Here is a 26,089-nt window from a genome sequence, read left to right on the forward strand (position 1 = left end):
CGCAAAAGCTATTATTAGTTTTAAAGGCCTCGTAAAATAGTTATAGTAGTTTAAAAATCAACCTCTAAACCCGCGACCGCCAGCAACCGCAGGGTCTCATAAAGCAGGCAACTGAAGGAAGGCTGTATATTTTTACATTAAAAAGGGCTTCTAAAGATTCCTTTATACAAAGTTTAATATTGCGAGTAGCTCATTTTGGGCCCATTATATCCCGCAGTATTTTTCTGGGCATTTGGGGCACAAATCTACCGCAATGTGAACGTTCTAAACCAGCGCGTTCCACAGGGACCCACTGGAAAGCTGATTTAAATGGGCATTTATTTACAGCAATTAAACACTAAATTCCTTCCATTTGGTCTATAAATTAATGTAAATGAGATTTTAAAATCATGTTTTATTGTGAATTATTTGTGAATATTATTTGGACATTTAGGCTATTTAAAAATGTTAATCATTTATTAAGAAATGGATAGATGTTTAGATCTAGTAATTGAAGTCTGAAATTAGCTACAATTAGGTAACTAACTAATTATATGCCTTAATTTCAGGTCATCCAATTAAGATTATTTTATATTTGTTTCAGAATGCTTCAATCTATGATAACTGAAAATTTCATTCAGTTCTCTTAATTTTTAAGAAAGTTATGGGCTTTTGACTGTTCACGATCACAGCTTTTTTGTTATGTCCATAGAAAATCAATAGGGAACAAGATGCTCATTTCCCAGTATGAAAATGGCCATAACTTTTTAAATACTTGAGATATGAAAGTGAATTAGGTGTCAAATTAAACTTATGTGTATGCTTTATCTGATGGGATAAATTGCAGACTTGATTTTTAAAATCTCAAAATTTTGTGACATTGCTACTTTGTGTGAAAAAGTTACCCCTCGGATTCCTATTAAATCTTTCCCCCTTCACCTTAAACCTATGTCCTCTGCTCCTCTATTCCCCTACTCTGGGCAAGAGACTCTGTGCATCTACCCGATCTACAGTATTCCTCATGATTTTGTACAACTCTATAAGATATCCCCTCATCCTCCTGTGCTCCATGGAAGAGAGACCCAGCCTACTCAACCTCTCCCTATAGCTCACACCCTCTAGTCCTGGCAACATCCTCGTAAATCTTTTCTGACCCCTTTTCAAGCTTGACAATATCTTACCTACAACATGGTGTCGTGAACTGAGCACAATATTCTAGATGCGTTTTCACTAACGTCTTATACAACTGCAACATGACCTCCCAACTTCTATACTCAATACTCTGACTGATGAAGGCCAAAGTGCCAAAAGCCTTTTTGACCACCTTATCTACCTGCGATTCGACCTTCAAGGAACCAATCACCTGTACTCCAAGATGGAGCTTTAAGGTGAGAGGGGAAAGATTTGATGTGAACCAGAGGGGCAAGCTCTCCATGCAGAGGGTGGTGGGTCAATGGAATGAACTGACAAAGGAAGTAGTTGAGGCAGGTACAATAACAACATTTAAAAAATAATGTACTGGTAATGGATTGGAAAGGTTTAGAGGGATATGGGCCAAGTGCTGGGAATAGGCCTATCTTAGATGGGACATCTTGGTCAGCATGGATGCATTGAACCAAGCATGGAACAAGATAGAACGCAAAATACTACAGTCCCGTTAGCTTAACCTCTGCCATTGGGATAAAGTTAAAATCTTGATGTCAAATGCCAATCTGAAGAAGGGTCTCGACCCAAAACATCACCCATTCCTTCTCTCCAGAGATGCTGCCTGTCCCGCTGAGCTACTCCAGCATTTTGTGTCTATCTCTCACTAATTTAGTTTAGTTTAGAGATGCAGCGTGGAATCAGGCCCTTCGGCCCACTGTCTGCACCGACCAGTGATCCCTGCACATTAACACTATGCTACATACACTAGGGACAATTTACAATTATACCAGACCAATTAACCTACAAATCTGTACGTCTTTGGAATGTGGAAGGAAACTGAAGATCTCGGAGAAAACCTTCGTGGTCACGGGGAGAACGTACAAACTCCGTACGGACCCATTGTCAGGATCGAACCCGGAATGCTGCAAGCGCTTTAAGACAGCAACTCTACCACTGCGCTACTGTGCCGCCTTTGTGGTAACTTTAGTGGTGTTTCATTTGGAAGGACTAGGTATAAGTCGAGTTTGTACTCAGCTTTCATGGGGTGATAGAGGTCCATCTCCTGCTCTGAGTTTCCGCCTTCACTATTTTCCCCTTTCTCTCATTCTGAATGGAACAGAATTGTGTTCGAAGAATGTGGTCTTTAGATTACAGGTTAACCTTTGTTAACAATACACAATATAACATAATAAGTAAGTAAGTAAGTTTATTGGCCAAGTATTCACATACAAGGAATTTGCCTTGGTGCTCCGCCCACAAGTAACAACATGACATACAGTGACAGTTACGAATGACTCAGAAAACACTAAACATTAATAATAATAAAACATTAATGATAAAACACAATTTATCAAGCATGTGAACCAACAAAATACCAGATCAAAGGGAGGCTACTGATTTTTGGCTGTTGAGTAGAGCAACTACTCGTGGATAAAAACTGTTTTCATGTTTGGCTGTGGCAGCTTTGACAGTCTGGAGTCGCCTTCCAGAGGGAAGTGATTCAAAGAGTTTGTGGCCAGGGTGAGAGGGGTCAGAGGTGATCTTGCCCGCTCGCATCCTGGCCCTTGCAGTGTACAGTTCATCAATGGAGGGAAGGTTGCAGCCAATGACCTTCTCTGCTGATCGGACGATTCGCTGCAGCCTCCAGGTGTCATGCTTGGTGGCTGAGCCAAACCAGACCATGATGGAGAATGTGAGAACAGACTCTACGATGGCCGTGTAGAACTGGACCAACATTGCCTGTGGCAGATTGTGCTTCCTCAGCTGCAGTAGGAAGTACATCCTCCGTTGTGCCTTTTGGACTAATGGACTCCAAAATGCAAGGAAGCATTGAAAAATGTTTGAGATTTATCTACAAGCACTTGATGAATTTCACATTGCAGATTTTTTTCAGGATCAATAAACTGTTGAATTTTGTTTCTTTTAAAGATAGAGCTGTGTAGTTTAGAAAATAATTGAAATAGTGGCTGGCTTTATCCAGCAGTTCTGCATGGAATATTATGCAGTGGGATATACTTGTAAAAGTGAGAGTACAGTAAAGATTTACCGGGTGGACTCAAGGGATGGATGGTTTCATCCTGTCCCTTGGATAGGGACCCTCCAGAGACAACAAGAATGGGAGGTTATCTCATTGAAAGATAAAACATACTTAAGGGGCTTGATGAGGTTCTGCAATGTTAGAGTCATAGTCACACAGCAAGGAAAAAGGCCCTTCAGCCCACTTGCCCACACTGGCCAACATGTCCCACCTGCACTAGTCCCACCTACCCACATTTGTCCCATATCCCTCTAAACCTGTCCTATCCATGCACCCCCTCCAAATATTTCTTAACCATTGCATTAGTACCTGCCTGAGCTACTTCCTCCAGCAGCTTGTTCCAGACACCTACCACCCTTTGTGTGAATAAGTTACCCCTCAGGTTCCTATTAAATCTCTTCTCCCTCACCTTAAATCTGTGTCCTCTGGGATGATGTCTGGGTTCCTATGTTGATGCTTTCGTTGACTGTAGTGTCCAGAAGGAACAGTCTCCAAAATGAGCCAGCAATCAGGACAACGATGAGAATACATTTCCCCTCCCAAAGGGTGGTGAGGGTTTGTTATTCCCCACAAAGGAGAATGAGTTGGAAGGAGCTGCCAGTGGAAGTAGTTGAGGCCGGCACTAAAACAGCATTTAAAAGATACTAGGACTGGTACATGGATAGGAAAGGATTAGAGGTATATGGGCCAAATGCGGTCAAATGGGACTAGCTTTGATGGGACCATGGATGAGTTTGGGCAAAGAGCATGTTTCCATATGTCTGACTCTAAGACGCTTGGACATTGAATTGATTCTAGAAAGAGGCTGATTGATTTTAAGGGAATCCAGGGGTATGATGTTAATGGATGGGGTTAGCGAGTGAGGAGTGAATAAAATGGGCCAAATGGTCCGGTTCTGCTATTACCTTTATTCTTCTGAATATAGACGCAAAATGCTGGAGTAACTCAGCGGGACAGTCAGCATCTCTGGATAGAAGGAATGGGTGATGTTTCCATGCCTGTTTTCATGCTGTGTGACTCTATGATTCTATGACTCTGGCAGTATTTCAACCCGAAACATCACCCATTCCTTCCATCCAGAGATGCTGCCTGTCCCACTGAGTTACTCCACCATTTTGTGTCAATCTTCAGTTTAAACCAGCATCTACAGTTCCTTCCTAAATCCGCATTATTCTTCTGTTCTCATCTACTTTTCAGACTGGACTTACTCAGACACAGAAGTCCGCCATGGGCTCCTTCCCCAAATCTAACAGAGCACCAAATCCTCCATTGATTTCATGAATCTTTAGCCAGACAGAATACAAAAGGGGAAGTACTGTAAGATGCAACTATAAAATGTATTATCCTGTGTTCTATTTAATATCATTCAATATTTCAGTTAACTTTATTTTTGTTTAAATGTCTTTGCTATTTTAAAATATTGTTTCAATCTTATTATTTTCTTAATGTTTTCCTGAACGTCGGAGACATTCTAGATCAATGGCATCTTTGCCAGTTGACAGGTTATCGGAGATGGCTGGAGGTTTGGTCATCACTACCCGGCCAGCAAGTACCTCGGAGAAGGGGTGAGAGGCAGCAACTGACATGTGTTATGATGTAGGAACAAGGAACTGCAAATGCTGGTTTACAAAAGAAGATACAGAGCACTGGAGTAAGTCAGGGTGTCAGGGCAGCATTTCAGGAGAATCAGTCTTCCACAGAGCTGCTGCCTGACCCGCAGAGCTACTCCAGCACTCTGTGTCTTCCTGTGCCATGATGTTATACAGACTGGAGAAAATTAGCTGGATGCTGCCAACAGCTGGCCAGCTGTTCCCTGGGGAATTGCCAGCTGCAGCGCGCCTGTCAGCTCATTCCCAACTTCCACAATTTATATTTGGAAGATTCAGCATGAACATCCTTCTGCACCCATGGACACACAACTAGTATACAGAGGGGGATTTAGTGCCTGTACAAAGTGACCTAATTTCAACTCGTATCAAAATTCTTAATTAACTTAGCATATTCAACATGCTTTAGAATGGATTTATTATGGGTTTTTAAAAAATATTTTTTTAATTATTTAAATGAATTTCAAGAGATCCTGAGAGATGTTTAGAAACAAAGGAATAGTTTCACTGTCCAAGTTGTCAGGAAAATCTGTTTGTGACAGTTTGGGTCTCGTTGCTTCTCTGCCTTGTACTAGTATTTGTATTGGTATTGGTACGGGTACTAGTATTGGTATCGGTATCGGTATTGGTATCGGTATTGGTATTGGTATTGGTATTGTTATTGGTATTGTTATTGGTACTGGTATTGGTACTGGATTGGTATTGGTATTGATATCGGTATCGGTATCGGTATTGGTATTGGTATTGGTACTGGTATTGGTATTGATATTGGTATTGGTATTGATATTGGTATCGGTATTGGTATTGGTATTGGTATCGGTATTGGTACTGGTACTGGATTGGTATTGGTATTGGTATTGGTAATGGTAGCAGATACAAGAAAAAATGCTAAGTGCTGGAGTAACTCAGTGGGTCAGGCGGCATCTCTGAAGAACATGGATAGGTGAGGTTTTGGGTCTGGACCCTTCCTCAGTGTTGGTATTTGATTGCCTCAGCATTGCAGCCATGAGGACACTGGGAGGTGTGTGGCATCGATTGCCCAGTTGCTGGGAATCCACTGCAGGGGAGGAAGGGTTGTGCTCCAATTCATGTTGAAATATTCAATCACTTTCTTTACAAATGAAACAGCAGCACCCACACAAAAAATAATAATAATCTAAGGCATTTATTACTTACTCATTACAAGGTAGAGAGCATTTGGTTCAATGAGCCCATGCTGGTTTGTAGTAAGGTAATCCTTCACTCTCAATCCCCCTCTCAATGACCTGTGTCCCTGCAACGTATTCCCAATAACCTATGGGAATAGCAATTAAGAGTAGCCAATGAACCTACCAGCACATTCCATTCTCTGCATATCGATGTGCCTATCCAAAAGTCTCTTAAACACTATCGTATCTTTTTCCACCATCACCCTTCACAGCATGTTGACATCCGACATCGCCCACTCTGTTAAATACGTGCCTTGTTCATCTCCTTTAAACTTTCCCACTCTCACTTTAATGCTATGCAAAAAGTTTCTGACTGCCTACCTTATCCATGACTTCCATGATTTTATATACTTCTATTAGCCCCCCCCCTTGACCTTTGGTGTTCCAGAGAAAGTGATCCAAGGTGACTTGAACAGGTTGGGTGAGTGGGCAGATGCATGGCAGATGCAGTTTACTATGGATAAATGTGAGGTTCTCCACTTTGGTAGCAAAAACAGGAAGGCAGATTATTATCTAAATGGTGTCAAGTTGGCAAAAGGGGAAGTACAACGAGTTCTGGGGGTCCTTGTTCATCAGCCAATGAAAGTAAGCATGCAGGCACAGCAGGCAGTGAAGAAAGCGAATGGCATGTTGGCCTTCATAACACGAGGAGTTGAGTATAGGAGCAAATAGGTCCTTCTGCAGTTGTACAGGGCCCTAATGAGACCTGGAGTATTGTGTGCAGTTTTGATCCCCTAATTTGAGGAAGGACATCCTTGCTATGGAGGGAGTGCAGCGTAGGTTCACAAGGTTAATTCCCGGGATGGCGGGACTGTCATATGCTGAGAGAATGGAGCGGCTGGGATTGTATACTCTGGAATTTAGAAGGATGAGAGGTTATCTTATTGAAACATATAAGATTATTAAGGGTTTGGACACGCTAGAGGCACGAAACATGTTCCCGATGTTGGGGAAGTCCAGAACCAGGGGCCACAGTTTAAGAATAACTGGTAAGGCATTTAGAACAGAGATGAGGAAACAATTTTTCACACAGAGAGTTGTGAGTCTGTGGAATTCTCTGCCTCAGAGGGCGGTGGAGGCCGGTAACATGAACAAGGAAACATTCTGGTAAACGACTTCTTCTCCTTCTCCAAAGCCTCCACATCCTTCCCGCAAAGGGGAGGCCAGATTAATGGAGGAAATTCAGACTCTGGGCCCAGGCGGGAAATGATGGGGCAAGTAATTTTGCGAATCACTCAGGAGGTTAAAATGGGAGAAGCACCGTGCTGGTTGAAAATTAGCTCGACTTCAGATGAATTTTAAAGCAGGTTTGAAAACTGCAAAACAAACATCGGTTAAGCGCGTACAAGCGTGGGTCAGACAACGCAGGAGGTGACGGGTAAACGGAATCAGCTTGAATAAATGCATATAAATTTACATAGGTAGGCTCTGTGATGTAAAACACTTTAACCCACATTAATAATTATCAGCCACACACATCCTGTTTCCCATTGTGTAACCTCCACGGAGATTTTCAAGCCTTGATAAATCTTGTCAGTGAAAAGCCATTTGCCAATCTCTGCTTATTGGATTGGGTAAGTGACAGCTTAAAACCCATCAAATTGAGTAAATGTGAGGTGAAAAATTACTTTTGTTTAGAAAGCTCAGCTTGGCTCTCTGGCTAATGTTAAAAACTCGGCTGAGAAAAATGTAGATATCTACATCACCGCATTCAAAGCCTATATTTCAGCATGTCCTACATTAGTAATGGACCCCCATTGTTCCACTGGCTTAAGTGCCACAGTTGACACATACTGACATAGTTTCACTGAACATCATTACGTTTGTGTTAGGATTCTATGCATCATCAAGATGCGATTTCAAAGATAATGAATATAATGTTTGCTTTCTTAATTTAAGTGGCTTTTAGTTTTACATGCATAATGGCATTCAGGGTTAGATAAGTTTACCATCCATTTTAAAGAAACATTTAGATATTTCCCCTGAATATACAGCCCTTTATTAAATTATTTGAGTACGTGAACGCACGGTGACATTTCACATAATCTAAATTTGCGTAATGTAGTTAAGTGTGAGGAAGCATAAACCTTGTTTGTAAAAACAAATATGTGCTGCTAAGGCACAAAGTGTTGGGATAACTCAGTGAGTCAGGCAGCATCTCCAGAGAACATGGATTGGTGATGTTTTGGGTTGGGACCCTTCTTCAGTCTGAAAGTTACTCCAGCACTTTGTGTCTTTTTTTTTTTTAACCAGCACCTGCAGTTCCTTGTATCTACAGTTTACTGTGCTCACTTAACCTGGATGTATGCCAGGTTTTGGCCACGGCGACGGCCTCAAATGACTCATAGAGTCACACAGACCCTTCAGCCCAACTCGTCCATGCTAACCTAGATGCCCATCTAAGCTAGTCCCATTTGCCTGCCTTAGCCTCATGTGTCCCCTAAACCTTTTCTATCCATGTACCAGTCCAAATGTCTTTTAAATGTTGTTAGTGTAGCTACCTCAACTAGTTCCTCTGCCAGCTCGTTCCATATACCCACCACCCCACGTGCGAAAATTTGCCCCACAGGTTCCTATTATATCTTTCCACTCACCTTATACCTATATCCTCTAGTTCGCTGATTTATGAACCATGTGCACTCACCCTATCTAATATAATTTTATACACCTCTATAAAATCACCCCTCAGTTTCCTATGCTTCAAGGAATAAAGTCCAAGCCTGTCCAACCTTTCCTGATTGCTCAGGCCCTCAAAGCCTGGCAACTTCCTCGAAAACTCTTCCCAAAGAAGGCCACCCCAAACTAAACACAATATTCAGCATAATTATCATACAACTGTAACCAAATGTACCAAATTCCTTTTCTCCACAGATGCTGTTTGACCCGCTGAGTTACACTAGCTTTTTGTGTCTATCTTCGGTATCAACTTCTGTACTAAATTCCTTGGCTAATAATGGCCAGCGAGCCTAAAGCCATCTTTATCCCCTATCTATCTGTACTTGTACTCCTAGATCGCTCTGCACTGTAACACTCCACAGCACTAGACCACACACTGTGGGGGTCTTGCCCTGTTTTAACTTCCCAAAATCCAACACCTCGCATTTATCTGAACTAAATATCATTTGTCACTCTTCAGCCCCCTATCCTCCATGCATATCCTAAGATTCCACTGCAATTCTTGATATTTCTTCACCGCCAACGTTATTACCTATTTCAGTGTCATCTGCAGACGTACGAGCCATGCCTTGTACCCTTTCATTTAAATAATTGATATAGGTGACAAACAGCAATAGGCTCAACATTGATCTCTGAGGCACTCCACTAGTCACAGGCCGTCAACGTTCCACCTTCACCCTCTGCTTCCTACCATTAAGTGAATGATGTTGCCAATTAACCACTCTCCCTGGATCCCCTGCAATCTAATCTTTCACAGCAGCCTACCGTGAGGAACCTTATCAAAGGTTCTAAATGAGTCAAAGAGCATTGGCCCACTCCTATGGTGATGGAAGTTGTTCTACCTTAGTATGGATGTAGGGTCAAGGAAAGAGCGTTCACGTCGCAGCCCTGTTTCCACCAATCGTTCCACCACTATGCACAAGAAGCACAAGAACCACAAGAAGCGCAAGATGCAATTGTATGCCGATGCCGAGAAATGTGTTCAGCTCTGGCTGAACAATTTCTAATCTTGTGATGTGAACTCGATAAGAAGAAGCATGAACATGGGTGTTAAATGGCATTTATTTATTGTTCTTAATGCACACCAACAACCAGCTTTGAAGAGAACAGTAGGATATAATTGAAAGGTTCTTGATGTTAACACATCCTTTAGTTTTATGTATAATCACAGGAGAATGTGTCAATTTCCTTACTCATGTTCCTTAATGAACTTCCAAATCAACAAAATCATATCCAATTAGTGATTATGTGTATGACGTAACTGCAGATGCTTTTTAAAATCGAAGATGGACACAAAATGCTGGAGTAACTCAGCGGGACAGGCAGCATCTCTGGAGAGAAGGAATGGGAGACGTTTCGGGTCGAGACCCTCCTTCAGATAGGATTATGTCTATCAAATCAGGCATTGATCTGAGGGATCTCGCCATCCACTGAAGGCTGTTTTGCGCAACTTCTACTCAGCATACCCAAGTCCAATAACTGCTGGAAAAGAAGAAGCTTCCTCATTTCTGTTTGGTGTGTCTGATTTGTAACCAGGTCCCGAGGGAGAGAAGCTTTTGTGCTTCCCGGTTGGAGATTATATTTAATCAAGTGAGAAAAGCAGCAATGGCAACAAAAGTGCTGAAGCACATTGACGAGGGAAGCCAGGTCATTGAGCAGCTTGCACAATTGCTCACGTCTTTCATTTACTGCAAATGGGATAAATTGGGAGAAAAACAACACGTAGAAACAGAAGAGAAGTAACCGCAAGAAAACCTTCTCAAATGTGACAGTGAAGAACTTCATGCAATTTAATGACCGGAGTCCAAATAATGGGTAATTTAATCAAAGTTTCATCCGAATTTTCTAAAAAGATTCTTCCACGGAATGTGGGTTTTGTTCACAAGGCCATACGTTGTCCAGCCTTAGCTTCCTGCCCTTGCAGAATTGTAGTTAAAAAAAGTCAATTATATTGGTGAAGCTGGAGTTACAGATTCATAGAGTCACACAGCAAAAATAAATAGGCCCTTTGGTCCAACTTGTCCATGCCCACCAAATACCCTATCTAAGCTGTTCAAAAAGGAACTGCAGATGCTGGAATATCGAAGGTACACAAAATTGCTGGAGAAGCTCAGCGGGTGCAGCAGCATCTATGGAGCGAAGGAAATAGGCGACGTTTCGGGCCAAAACCTTTCTTCAGACTGGTGGGTAGAAGACTCACCAGACCCACCAGTCTGAAGAAGGGTTTCGGCCCGAAACGTCGCCTATTTCCTTCGCTCCATAGATGCTGCTGCACCCGCTGAGTTTCTCCAGCAATTTTGTGTACCCTATCTAAGCTTGTCCTTCCTGCCCATGTTTGGTCCATATCCCTCTAAACCGTTCCTGCTTGGTGCTGCTTGACTCGCTGAGTTACTCCAGTACTTTGTGTTCTTTTGAGTCCAGGTAACATCCTGGTGAATCACCACTGCACCTTTTCCAACTTAATGCCATTCTTCTTCTAGCTAGGTGACCAGAACTGCACACAGTCCTTCAGAGTGTGGTCCCACCAATCGTTTGTACAGCTGCATCAATGATGTAGCAACCTTTGTACTCAATTTTTGTACCCTTCCCAGTGAAAGGTAGCGTGCCAAAAACCTTCACCACAGGGGATTTCCTCTTTAGAAGAGCTTTAGTAAAACTATCCTTCTTTATAACAAAAATCTGGTAGTTTCATGGACACTATTAATGCGACTGTGTTACTGTCAGCCTTTTCAAAGAGCAAAGGTAATCAAGGGTTAAAAACATAGAAACATAGAAAATAGGTGCAGGAGTAGGCCATTCGGCCCTTCGAGCCTGCACCGCCATTCAATATGATCATGGCTGATCATCCAACTCAGTATCCTGTACCTGCCTTCTCTCCATACCCCCTGATCCCTTTAGCCACAAGGGCCACATCTAACTCCCTCTTAAATATAGCCAATGAACTGGCCTCAACTACCTTCTGTGGCAGAGAATTCCAGAGATTCACCACTCTCTGTGTGAAAAATGTTTTCCTCATCTCGGTCCTAAAAGATTTCCCCCTTATCCTTAAACTGTGGCCCCTTGTTCTGGACTTCCCCAACTTCGGGAACAATCTTCCTGCATCTAGCCTGTCCAACCCCTTAAGAATTTTGTAAGTTTCTATAAGTTCTATAAGGTTGAAACTACACAGCGAAAAAAAGAGTCTATAGGCTCACAAAGTTATCCTTCTCTGTTAATTTACCTTATTCCTGCTCCAGCTCTCTTCAGCAAGGCAATGTATTTTATACCGATCTCCATTCCTGCTGTTGATTTTGCACTTGAAACATAGAAACATAGAAACATAGAAATTAGGTGCCGGAGTAGGCCATTCGGCCCTTCGAGCCTGCACCGCCATTCAATATGATCATGGCTGATCATCCAACTCAGTATCCCGTACCTGCCTTCTCTCCATACCCTCTGATCCCTTTAGCCACAAGGGCCACATCTAACTCCCTCTTAAATATAACCAATGAACTGGCCTCGACTACCCTCTGTGGCAGAGAGTTACAGAGATTCACCACTCTCTGTGTGAAAAAAGTTCTTCTCATCTCGGTTTTAAAGGATTTCCCCCTTATCCTTGAACATCTAGCAAGTGTTCATTGAAAAAACTCAGCAATTTTTTTTAAATTCTGCAGGCACAAGGAACTGCAGATGCTAGTTTACAAAAAAGACACCAAGTGCTGGAGTGACTAGCAGGTCGGGCAGCATCTCTGGAGAACATGGATAGGTGATGCTTCGGGTCGGGACCCTTCTTCAGACTGGGGAATTTGACTCCCAGGCTCAGCAACGGACAACATTTGGAAATAGGTTAAAGCCAGGTGGAATTCTCATCAGCTTCAGACACAAGAGTCCCGTTTGATTTTACTGATTTGTTCAGTAATCTGTGCTCTGATCCAGAGCTCACCATTATTTCACTGACTGGTTTTGATCCATGGTTGTTGAATTGGACGAGATGGCTCTGTATTAATTGCCATCAGCTTCACTCAGGATACTGCATCTCAAAACCTGTGTGCAGTGTCTCTGGGTTTCTCTGTGCTGCTGTTTGCATAAACACATAAACAGTGGTAGAGCCATTACAGAGCATGCTTTATTGAAGGCACAGCTAGACTCGACTATGTTTCAACAGCAATAACACACGATACAAGCTGACAAGATTTCACACATGCACACACAAACACACATGTGTGCCCACACAAACACCGTGCACATATGTACACACACACACACGTACACACATGCAGACGCAAATACACAAATGTGCACATATACACGTGCTCACACATGCATACGTGCACACAAACAAATGCACACATCTGCGTACAAACACGTACACACTGCGCATGAACACATACTCTTTCACACACACACACACACACACACACACACACACACACACACACACACACACACACACACACACACACACACACACACACACACACACACACACATATTTTTACATTCACACACATAGATACACACACACACACACACGCCAAGAGAGAGGCAAGGATGTTTAATTGTCAAGTGCCGGCAATGGAACAACTACTTTCTCACATGTAGGAAGGAACTGCAGGTGCTGGTTTAAATCGAAGGTTGACACAAAATGCTGGAGTAACTCAGCGGGACAGGCAGCATCTCTGGAGAGAAGGAATGGGTGATGTTTCAGGTCGAGGATAGCCAATAGACAATAGGTGCAGGAGTAGCATTACGAACTGCTACTAGACATCCACGAGCTCCGACGTAGCCGCTACGTACATTCTACGTACTTACCATGAGTTTGTTTTTTTTAAACTCGGGAGAGCTCTTGAATTACCTCGTACAGCGGGACAGGCCCCAGACATTCTAATTACTTTCTTACTTGCTGCACATGAATGCAATAATGCAACAAATAAATATACAATAAATTAATAATACTAGTTAACCATGGAAGACCGCAGTTGCTGAGGTTGGTGTAGTGCAGTGTTCAAGATCTAGATGATTTTTGGGAAGATGCTCTGTTTGAACTTGGATGTCTCCAGCAGGCATTTCACTGGGTAATGCATGGTAAACCTGGGAAGAAGAATTTAAAAAGCAGCAGGATGATCCATTGAAAACACTGCACAATATCAGTGTGGGCACTGGAAGCATTTGGTTTACTTGCAGGTCAGAGGGACAAGTCAAGAGTGTATAATTGTCACATGTACCGGTAACGGAACAGTGATATTCTTATTGGCTGCAGCATAACAAGTCCGTAGCACACCAGAACACCAGATAAATAATCTAAAACACAATAACCATAATATTACGTAACCATAATAGCGCTGAAGTCTGTCGTGTAATTAAAGACACAGTTGCTGAGGTTAGTGTTGTGCAGTGTTCAACAGCCTGATAGCTGTTGGGAAGAAGTTGTTCTTGAACCTGGAGGTCATGGTTCGGAGGCTTCTGTAGCTTCTTCCCAATAAGTTTGCCTAGATTTACAGACACGAGCAACACTTACATATTTGCAAACAGTCGTGTACCACTCCGTTTCCCTTCCGAAAATCACTGAATCCCAAAATTAATTAAGCTATTTATATACATGAATCGAGCAAACCAATTACAATATCATTTGTTATAATTCCAAACAATTATGAATTCACTTCAGCATCCTCCAGCATTTTTTAACCTAATAATAGTGTGAGATGCAACAAATAATGAGGGTCTGTAATGTGCCTGACACATATATGTAATCCGTGCACATCCCCATTTCACACACGTTTAACTCTTCTGCATAATTACCTGTACTTTTACTCCAACCTCATCTACTGTATCCGTTGTGCAAGGTGTGGACTCTTATACATCGGCGAGATCAAACGTAGACTGGGCAATCGCTTCGCTGAATACCTTCGCCCAGTCCGCCTGGACCTACCTAATCTCCCAGTTGCCAAACACGTTAATTCCCATTCCCATTCCCACACAACCTTTCTGTCCTAGGCCACCTCCATTGTCAATAGACGATAGATAATAGACAATAGGTGCAGGAGTAGGCTATTTGGCCCTTCGAGCCAGATTGTCAGATTGAGGCCAACTGCAAATTGGATGAACAGCATCTCATATTTTGCTTGCGCATCTTTCAACCCATATCTCCCGTTTCCCTTTCCCCTGACTCTCAGTCTGAGGAAGGATCTCGACCCGAAACGTCACTTATTCCTTTTTTCCAGAGATGCCGTCTGACCCGTTGAGTTACTACAGCTTTTTGTGTCGAACTACTTGTATATTAAGTTGTTCAATGGAGATATAGTTGAAGAAATATCATGATCACGTTCCATTGAGAAGCCAGTTTCTTATGATCAACTGTAATTGAAAGCATTATCTACCAGGTACCCCTCTACATCCTGAGCCGTCTTTTCATTTGTATTCACCTGGAAGGTTGTTTGGCTTCAGATAGATGAAATGCGTCCATCATTTTCTCTTCAAACTTCTTGCACTTGCAATATATTTCCCTTGTGCCTGTTCTCACCAAAGCCGCTGTACAAAGTGATGCTAATAGGTTTGTCACACCTATCGACTGCACAGTAAAGACCAAAATATTAGTACTGCTTCCTGATGAGTGGAGAGTCCTGCCAGGCTCTGAACATAAATTCATATTGCAAATTCTGTCAAAGTTTAAAACATTTTAAAAAAGTATTGATTTCTGTTGTCAGTAAAGCCCAGGCAATGTGTGGTGGAAGCCAAGGAGTTTGATGTTTTCAGTTAAATAATGAAAGATGACAGATTAATAGTCATTAATGTTTTGAGCATTTTTTTATATTTGTGAAAAGCATGGTCAGATGGTTGGTGATTCAATAGAAGCTGCCGCATTGTACGATGCAGGCAGCACAGTAGAACAGCAAGTAGTGCTGCTGCCTCACAGCGCCAGAGACCATGTTCAATCCTGACCTCGGGCTGTCTGTGTGGAGTATGCACGTTCTCCCCGTGGGCTTCTTCTTGAGGTTCCGTTACCACCTGCGGTGGGTAGTAGATTAGTTGTCCTTTGCAACTTGCCCCTAGTGTGTGGGCGAGTGACAGAATCTGGGGAGTTTGATGGGAACTTGGGCATTACAAGAGATGGCATTAATGTAGGATTGGGGAGAGATTGGGCAGACTCAGACTTTATTCCATGGAGGGCAGGAGGTTGAGGTGTGATTTTCCAGAGGTGCATAAAACCATGAGGGGACTAGATAGGGTGAATGCACAAAGTGTCTTTGGTATGGGAACCAAGATCAAGTGAAGAAAGTTAAGGTGAGAAGGAAAAGATCTAATAAGAACCTGAGGGGCAACATTGTTTTTAGTGTGTGTAGAACAGCGTTAGTGTAGGAGGTGATTGCTGATCACTGAGGACCCGGTGGTACTTCTAAAGTCTAAAGACTAAATATGTCACAAAGCTGAGAGATCCCCATAAATGTTATCAGAGACGTCCTAAAATATAATCAGAAAGACCCCCATAATGTCAATGTTAATCACGATCAAATAGCATGGATCAGATGTGGCGCAGCATCTGAATGTTTTGGAAAGATGGAACTCATTTGAATTATTTTACATTTTGAACTTCAGTAGAATTCACATTTATAAAGCATTCAGCATGCTTTATGATCAGTACTTCGATTCAGTTTCGTATTCTGGAGAAAGGACATTTTCCTCTTTAAATAGAGTTGCATTATATTTGATGTGCTTTGTTTCTCATCCATCAGTAAAACACTTTCCTCTGTTGTGAAAATATAAATGAAACTTTAGATAAGGCATTGCTCAGTGCAGACATTATTGGGTTGTGCAGTTCACAATGCTGACTGCTTTAATGAGTTCGGAGCAGGCAGTACTTTGTCATATCAAACATTTTTCACAAACAAGGGCACAAAAACGCAAGGAACTAACAGGAGTAGACCACTCGGCCCCTCCAGCCTGCTCCGCCATTCATAATCATGGCCAATCAACCACAGTCCTCAACTTCTCATCTTAGTTTAGTTCAGAGATACAGCACGGAAACAGGCCCTTCGGCCCACCGAGTCTACGTCGACCAGCGTTCCCCTTACACTAACACTATCCTGCACACACTAGGGACAATTCTTATAATATTACAATTAACCTAAAAACCTATACATCTTCGGAGTGTTGAAGGAAACCAGAGCTCCTGGAGAAAATCCAGGCAGGTCACGGGGAGAACGTGCAAACTCCGTACAGACAGCACCCGTAGTCAGGATCGAACCTGGGTCTCTGACGCTGTAAGGCAGCAACTCCACCGTGACGCCCCTGACTTTCTCACTTTTCCCACAGCTGTCAATTCCATAATCTCTTTATCTATCTCCACTTCGAATTCCGATCAAAAGTCAAGAGTGTTTAATTGTCACATGCATTGTCAACAGAACGATTAAATTCTGACTTGCAGACACAAGCAACTGCAGATGCAGGAATCTTGCAGAGAGCACAAAGTCCTGGAGTAACTCAGCAAGTTAGGCAGCATCCTTGGAGAACATGGATAAGTGACGTTTCAGATCGGGACCCATCTCCAGACTGATTGCAGTGGTGGAAGTAAGCTGGAAAAGAGGAAGGGGCGGGACAAAGCCCCGGAAGTCCCAGCTAGCAAAATTCTTCCTTGTTGCAGCTTAACAGCCCTGTAAACAAAATACAACAAATAAGTATATAATGGTTGCAGCAGATATCCCAACTGACACACTTTCAACTTTAGAAAATGATTTTGTTCATATGTTGAAATTTTATTTTTATCTATACATCATTAAATTGTTATCACACAGACCTGCATCCCCACCATGGACTCCATCTACACGTTGCCTTGGGAAAGCTGCCAAAATAACTAAGGCCAACTCGCTCCCCCACCATTCCCTCTTCTCCCCTCTCCCGTTGACAGAAGCTTGTAGGTATATACCACCAGATTCAGGATCAGGATCAGGTTTCTCCCCTCTGTTATCAGAATACCAAACAATCCTCCCATAAACTAAGGTGTAGTCCCGATCTTCCAACCTACCTCATTGTGGACCTTGCAGTTTATTCTCCGTGAGTGTAATGTTATAACGCCGTAACACTCTGCACTGTGGTACTTGTCGCTTCTGTTCCACATGTGTACGGCTAGATTGCATTCATGTACAGTTTGGGCAGCATGCAAACAAAAGCTTTTAACTGTATGTTCACTGTAATTTTACTGTGATTCAGTGCCTGTGACAATAATAAAACAATACCATTTTACCTGGTGTAAAAGTTGTTGCGGTTTGCAGAGCGGAGCTGTGAGGCAAGTCCGGTGACCTCCGACAGGTGTCTGGTTTCCCCCGTTTCTATTTGGTTCACTGATTATTGTTCCAAACCAGTGGAGGGACTTCAATTAAGAACCTCACTAGTCCCTGCATCATTGTACAATGATTAACACAGTCGCTTTAACATTAATCTCCTCAACTACAAAATGGATCAGATTTACACAAACAGAAGGGTATTTAGAGTCATAAAGTCGTAGAGGTCGTACAGCATAGAAGCAAGCCTTCAGCCCACCTTGTCCATGCCCACCAAGTTGACATACTGTGCAGGTCCCAGTTGCCTGCATTTGGTCCATAGCCTCCAAACCCTTTCTATCGGGTGGTCAAGGTGATGCAGTGGTAGAGTTGCTGCCTTACAGCTAATGCATCGCCGGTGACCCGGGTACGGAATTTGTACATTATCCCCGTGACCTGCATGGGTTTTCTCCGAGATCTTCGGTTTCCTCCCACAAGCCAAAGAAGTACAGGTTTGTAGGTTAATTGGCTTGGTAAACATAAAATTGTCCCTAGTGCGTGTAGGATAGTGTTAATGTGCGGAGATCGCTGGTCGGCGCGGACCCGGTGGGCCGAAGGGCCTGTTTCCGCGCTGTTTCTCTAAAACTAAAAACTAACACTAAATCCATATTTCTGTCCAAATACCATTTAAAGTTGTAATTGTTTATCCGCTTCTGCAGCTTCCTCTGGCAGCTCATTCCAGATACAGACTACCCTCTGAGCGACAATGTTGCCCCTGATGTCCCTCTTAAATCTCTCCCCTCTTACCTTAAGCCTGTACCCTCTAGTTTTAGAATCGACAGCCCTGAGAAAAAAACTGTGAGTGTTCATTTTATCCTTGCCCCTCTTGATCTTGTACACCTCAATAAGGTCACCCCTCAGCCTCCTGCGCTCCAACGAAAAAAGTCCTAGCCTATCCAACCGCTCCCTATAACTCTAGCCAGCAAGCCCAGGCAACATCCTGGTGAATCTCTTCTGCATTCTTTCCAACTTAATGACATCCTTAAAATTCAGCATTGGGTTTCTGCTTGTTGTGAGATGGCAACTACTGGTCACCCACTTAAATTGTGTATTAGAGTGTGGTGACAGGGTCAGGTTTTGACTGCTTCTAATGAGTGGGATTGAGTTAGTGTGTCACGGGGACCGGATTGCGAGTGGTGAGAAGTAACTGCTCCGGTGTCAAGTTGTTTCTCTCCCTCCCACATAATTGGCCAAACGCACCATTATTGACGGCTAAGGACTTATCACAATGGCAATAATCAGTGGCAGTAATTGCCATTTAAAACCAGTTCCACTCTCTGCATATTAAGAGCGCACACTTTGTGGTGTTTTTGTGTGGTTTAAAACCCAATTGAAGGTGTCTGGAGGAGAGGAGCGGAGAACAGGTGGTGCAAGTAACCAGATGGCCAGATTTACGTGAATATCTGAAAGCTTTGTTTGTATATGAATTTATGTATGATTTATTTCTCCTGGCGGACCTCTTTCAGTCTTGACCTTTCTGCACACACATATGTAACATGTTGCTTCTAAATGTTTGCTGTTAACCTTTCCTGTCAAAACAAATATACTCAACGCTGAGATGCTGGCCTGAATATCTACTGCAGTCGCTGTGAACGAACACACAGGAGAAAGTGGTGGTTCCTATCCGAAGGAGCTAACCTATTAGCTTGTTCAACCCAAACATCCCTTCCTTCCACCATAGCTCCTATACGGTAACAACATCTAAAATGAATCGCAGCAACTTGTTTATGTACTTCTATAGAATCTCCTAGGTCTTTGACCTATAATGGGCATAGAGTCATAGAGTTAGAGTCTCACAATCACACAGTCATAGAGTCACAGAGTCATATAGAGTTGAAACAAGTCCTTCAGCCCAACTTGCCCACATCAACCAACATGTCCCATCTGCACTAGTCCCAACTGCCTGCATTGGCCCATATCCCTCTAAACCTGTCCAATCCATTTACCTGTCTAATTATTTCTTAAACATTGCAAAGTCCCTGCCTCAACTACCTCCTCCGGCAGCTCGTTCCATACACCCACCCATGTGGAAAGATATCTCTCAGGTTCCTAATAAATCTTTCCACCTTCACCCTAAACCTAAATCCTCTGGTTCTCGATTCCCCCTCCCTTCACCGCCTCCAGTTTAAATTCCATTTGGAATATTTTGGAGGACCAAGAAACCAAGAACTAAGAACCCCACTCTAGGCAAGAGATTATGTGCGTCTCCCTGATCTATTCCTCTCATGATTTTATGCACCTCGATAAGGTCATCCCTCTTCCTCCTGCGCTCCAAGGAATAGAGTCCCAGCCTGGTCAACCTCTCTAGTCATGGATTCATAGAGTCTTACAGCAATGCAACTGGCCCTTGGGCCCCACTCCTCAACACCAACCAAGACAGCGTTGACTATATCTGTTTTGAAAGGAAAGGTTGATGGTAATCATTTAGGAACAAAATGTTGCCCATGTGTGTGCAGAAAGGTCAAGACTGATAGGGACCCACCAAGATAAATAAATCATACATAAACTAACCAAGACATCCTAAGATGTACAATGCTGTTATTTTGTCATCCTCAGGCATGTCAACCATTTCTTCTGGCATCACAACCATGTCCCATGAAAAAAAGATACTCTGGGAAGGTGCTACCAACTAAACGAGAATAACAGCAAATATGCAGGTACCTGGATTGTAGATGAGAGACCTGTCATTGCCTCAACTTATTTTAAATTATTTTGCTTATTCTCCTGATTAGAACTCTCAGGGGTAGCAAACTATGAATGTTTAATTTGTCTTCCTGGAAATATAGTAGTTACCAGAATGATTTTAATTAACTAATCAACTTAATCAACACTTATCCCCTGGAGATATGTGGGGTGACATGGTGGCGTAGCGATAGAGTTGATGTATTACAGATACCCGGGTTCGATTCTGACTACGGGTGCTCTCAGTACGGAGTTTGTACGTTCTCCCCATGACCTGTGTGGGTTTTCTCCAGGTGCTCCGGTTTCCTCTCACACACCAAAGACGTACAGGTTTGTAGGTTAATTGGCTTTGGTAAAAAAAATGGTCATTGTCTCTGTGTGTGGGATAGTATTAAGTGTGTGCGGGGATCGCTGGTGAGCACAAACTCGATAGGCCAAAGGGCCTGTTTCAGCGCTATATCTCTGAACTAAAACTAAACTAAAAGATGGGACATTCCATAAGCATGCTTTACATACCACTTTGATCCATTCCAAATTAAATGGAAGTATCTGGGCTGGACAAGTGGAGGATCGAGGACAGATTGATGTCCCAGTGTGAAATTCCATCTCCATTTGTTGGAGACCAGAAGAAAGAATTACCTTGATACTGATTCCAAGACATTACAGAGCAAAATAAGCGTGACCAAGTGTAACAAATGTCGATTCTGGTTTGATGCCCTACTGCAGAAAAGTGCGGCTCAATATCATGTAGACACAAGGAACTGCAAATGCTGGTTTATAAAATAAGGTCCAAAGTGCTGGACTAACTCAGCGTGTCAGGTGGCATCAGTCTGAAGAAGGGTCCAGACCTGAAACATCACGTATCATGTTCTCCAGAGATGCTGCCTGACCCGCTGAGTTCCTCAAGCATTTTGTTTCTTTTTTTTTTTGGCTCAATATCAGTTCTTCTGCCAAGATCATTATAGCTGTTCCTGTCTCTTGTACCCAAGTTCTATTTATAGATCCCTAGGTTTTCACAAGATTAACATTGCTGCCTGAATGATTAATTGTGATTTAAGTGTGGCTCAAATAACAGCTGTGCCTGAGTCAGACTGCTGTGGGTTCACTTTCCGCACCACAGCTTGAAGTGTTTAAGGTGGTAGTCTGGCCCACTACTAACGAGGGTTTGACACTAGAGATGCCATCTTACAATTGGCATGACGCCTGTCACTGTGTGCTTGCTGTTGTATCACGCAAAGGACATGGAGGCTTTGGAGAGGGTGCAGAAGAGGTTCACCAGAATGCTTCCTCGATTAGTGGGTATTAGCTAAAAGGAGAGGTTGGACAAACATGGATTGTTTTCTCTGTGGGCATCAGAGGCCGAGAGGAGAGATGATAGCAGTTTATGAAATTATGAAAGGCATGGATAGGGTAGACTGTCAGAATCCTTTTCCCTGGTTGGAAGTGTCAAAGACTAGAGGGCATTGTTTTAAGATGAGAGGTGCAAGTTTTAGAGGAGATGTGCAGGGCAATTTTGTTACACAGAGAGCAGTTTGTGCCACTGGGTTGTAAGTTCCCTAAATCTCGGCCCCAGAGCTGGCTGCTGACTTGACGGATGAGAAATTGGAAGCAACGCCCTTATCCTCTCCAGATCAATAGACAACAGACAATATTCAAAAGGTGTAGGAGTAGGCCATTCGGCCTTTCGAGCTAGCACCGCCATTCAATGTGATCATGGCTGATCATCCACAATCAGTACCCCGTTCTTGCCTTCTCCCCATTTCCCCTGACTCCGCTATCTTTAAGAGCCCTATCTAGCTCTCTCTTGATAGTATCCAGAAAACCGGCCTCCACCGCCGAAGCAGAGAATTCCACAGACTCACAACTCTCTGTGTGAGAAAGTGTTTCCTCAAATCTGTTCTAAATAGCTTACCCCTTATTCTTAAACTGTGGCCCCTGTTTCTGGACTCTCCCAACATCGGGAACCTGTTTTCTGCCTCTAGCGTATCCAAACCCTTAATAATCTTATATGTTTCAATAAGATCCACTCTCATCCTTCTAAATTCCAGAGTATACAAGCCAAGCCGCTCCATTCTCTCAGCATATGACAGTCCCGCCATCCTGGGAATTAACCTTGTAAAACTCCCTCAATAGCAAGAATGTCCTTCCTCAAATTTGGAGACAAAAACTGCACACAATACTCCAGGTGTGATCTCATTAGGGCCCTGTACAACTGCAGAAGGACCTCTTTGCTCCTAGACTCAACTCCTCTTGTTATGAAATCAGATGTGCAGGCTGATGTTCCAGTGATCTGCATTCACCTCATCTTTCCCACTGCTCCATGCTTTGTTGGTCCATCAGAAAATCCGATGCTGCATCCATCTCTTTTGTTCTGCAATTTAAAGAAAAGCCAAATCCATCAATACTAAAACAAAACAAATTGATTCTGTGGTTTAACATTCGTTGACTTACATTTCGTTTTGATTTTATTAATCCCACAAACTTTGATTAAGTCCTTTGCTTTTAAGTACTTTGTTGCATAAATTCTTTCGGGCAGTTCTGTCTACCATATGGATTTATTTCAGAATTTCCAGTTTTCAATCATTATTTCAAGTCATCCACTATCCTCCTTGCAATGCTATTAATGAGTTACCAAGAGCACTTGCAATTTGGTCTGGATGACTCACCAGTAATTTTATCATTTTCTGTTCAGTTATGTTTACTTTCAAGGTTGTGCAAGTGAAGATGCAGAATGATTGGTGATTAGACTGAACTGGTCATTTCATAGAAACTTAGAAACATAGAAACATAGAAAATAGGTGCAGGAGGAGGCCATTCAGCCCTTCGAGCCAGCACCGCCATTCATTGTGATCGTGGCTGATCATCCCCTATCAATAACCCGTGCCTGCCGTCTCCCCATATTCCTCTTTTATAGAGATATAAAGCATGAAAACAGGCCCTTCGGCCCACTTCATCCATGACAACCAAAATGCCCCATCTATGCTTATCCCATTTGCCTGCATCGGGCCCATATCCCTTCAAAACCTTCCTACTCATACACTTACCAAAATGTTCTTAAACTGTTATTATTGAACCAGCCTCAACTACCTCCTCTGGCAGCTTGTTCCACACACCCACCTGTGCGAAAAAGTTGCCCCTCAAGTTCCTATTAAATCTTTCTCCTCTCACCTTAAACCTATGTCCTGGTGTCCTCCTCGATTCCTTTAACCTGGGTAAGAGACTCTGAGAATCACCCTATCTATTTCATCCAAGAAAGAAAACTGACGTTTGGAGTCAGAACTGTAAACCCTTGCTTTACAACATGACCGGAGAACAGAATGAGTCAAATATATTTAGGATTCAATTGATTTCCATTTAGACTGGAACGTGTGGCCTGTTGGACGTTGTGAAGGCTATCGACAAGATTAGCATAGTTAAGACGGGTAAATGGGTGACTCCGTTTAAGGCTTTGTTTTTATCAGATCCAAATGTGGCTTTGATTAAATCTCTATCTGGCTCAGTGCCTCCAAATTACATTGAGAGAAAGTGGAGGTAATTCTGTGTAAAGCTCCTGCAATTAATCTGGTCTTGGAGAAATGTTTGGCTTGATGAGATTTCCTCGTCTGCCTGATTACGATGCTGTGATTTAATTAGTATCGCAGTACCTCCATCTCACTTTCCTGGTCACCTGGTAATCTGCAGAGCAATGGACTGAAGTGACAATGCAACCGATATCATTATTGATTGTAGAACTTAGAGCAAGCACTAGATTAGGATCCTTCCTATTGTTGTCCCATAACAGTGCCTCATGATCGGAAGCAGCCAGTTCTTTCAAGGAGAGTCTGTATGAATAGTCCCGTTAGCTGGTGAAAGTGCAGGACGTGCAGCTCCATAGCAACTCCCACTTCTCGTTCAGGAATACTAATGTGTTGCCCATCTAATCGAGAACTTCTGCAATGTAGTCACTCTTATCATTTAGGAAACAGTGAAGCCAATCAGTGGACATCCAGGTCCCACAGATGGCAACGGATGGTGGTGGATGTTCGATTTGGAGACATCGATTGCCTATTGATCAGGAGGTGAGGGAGATTTCTCTTGCTTTTCAACACAATAGTAGTGTACAATCTTTCACATCCCTCAGAGAACGTAGAGAAGGCCTTGGTTTAACACCTCATGTGAAAGTCATCACATCAGACAGTGCAATCCCTGCCCAGAACTGCACCAGATAGTCAACCTGGATTTTGACTGTTGCGCACAACAACAGGGTACTGGAGGAACTCAACGGATCAGGCAGCAGCTGTGGAGGGAAGTTTATGTTCATAAGTGATAGAAGCCATTCGGCCCATTCAATCTCTGCCTCCTAACCCCATTCTCCTGCCTTCTCCCCATAACCCCTGCCACCCGTACTAATCAAGAATCTATCCACCTCTCCCTTAAAAATGGCCATTGACTTGGCTTCCACAGCCTCCTGTGGTGATGAATTCCATAGATTCACCACCTTGTGGAGTGGACAGAGAAGACATACTCAGTGAAGACTTTGCCCATCTCCTGAGGCTCTACACAGAGTTGACCACTTTAGCTTGTGAGAAGCCCTCGACTTATCCTCTCTCAATGTACATAAAATCTCTTTGAACTTTCCTTAATATTAGTTGCTAGAGCTATCTCCTGTCCAATTGAGCCATCCACAATGTACAAATATATAATACTTATCCATGAGGAACTTTTTCTGTGTCCCCATCTTGTCCTTGGCCCAGTGAAGTGGGACTGCGGCAGAGAGCTGCCTGATTCAGAGACTGGAGCGGAACTGACTGAAATGCAGATGACTCCTTCCTAGGAACGACTGCACTTAATGAAGCCAAAGTCTTGTGGCGCCAACTCTGATCAACAGAATCACCACGTTCTCTGTCGTTGCTGCCCTGCGAGCAGAGACTTGGACTGAAACTTTTAAAATAATTAATAACAAAGAAAGAAACCTAATTATTTGCAACCTGCAGCAAGTCCTATGTTCCCGCAACTGTAAATGTGCAGTGAAAAAGATCAGAATGCCAGCAGCCTCCAATTGACCTTAACTATCAAATTCAAAATGAAAAAGTCAGTATGACATCTAATTGGAAAGAGAAACAGAGTTAGCGTCTCAGGTCAGTGACCTTTCATTAAAACTTGCTGCTCAGCAAGCTGTGGCTCCGTCTATTTCTAAATTAGTTGCACGGTCTGTGGGCATTGGTGCCAGGGCCAGTGTTGGTTGCCCATCTTTAATTGGTCTTGAGGAGTAGCCGTCTTGATTGCTGCAGTCAGTGTGGTGAAGGGAGGGAGTTCATTAAGACCAAGTGGCAATGAAAGGCAATTATGGCCCAGATTTTGCTGTGGAGAGAAGCTGCTTAGGAACATTGAGGCACCGCGGTGAGTGTAGACTGGGAGTACACGTTGTAATAAGGTCCTGTGGACACGACCGACTCTTTGTGCTGCTCTTCCGACAGTTCG

General features: G+C 43.0%; 1 long non-coding RNA gene across 1 annotated transcript; it reads right to left on the minus strand.

The window, feature by feature from the left end:
- Positions 1 to 918: 918 nt before the first annotated feature.
- Positions 919 to 20,246, minus strand: LOC116991222. The gene is made up of 3 exons (XR_004416713.1): positions 20,125 to 20,246; positions 17,505 to 17,510; positions 919 to 932 (listed from the first exon to the last, which is right to left on the minus strand). It is a non-coding gene; the product is annotated as an uncharacterized LOC116991222 (long non-coding RNA).
- Between the last annotated feature and the right edge of the window lie 5,843 nt (positions 20,247 to 26,089).

Source organism: Amblyraja radiata, chromosome 33, assembly GCF_010909765.2.
Source record: "Amblyraja radiata isolate CabotCenter1 chromosome 33, sAmbRad1.1.pri, whole genome shotgun sequence".
In the NCBI taxonomy this organism is placed as follows: Eukaryota; Metazoa; Chordata; class Chondrichthyes; order Rajiformes; family Rajidae; genus Amblyraja; species Amblyraja radiata.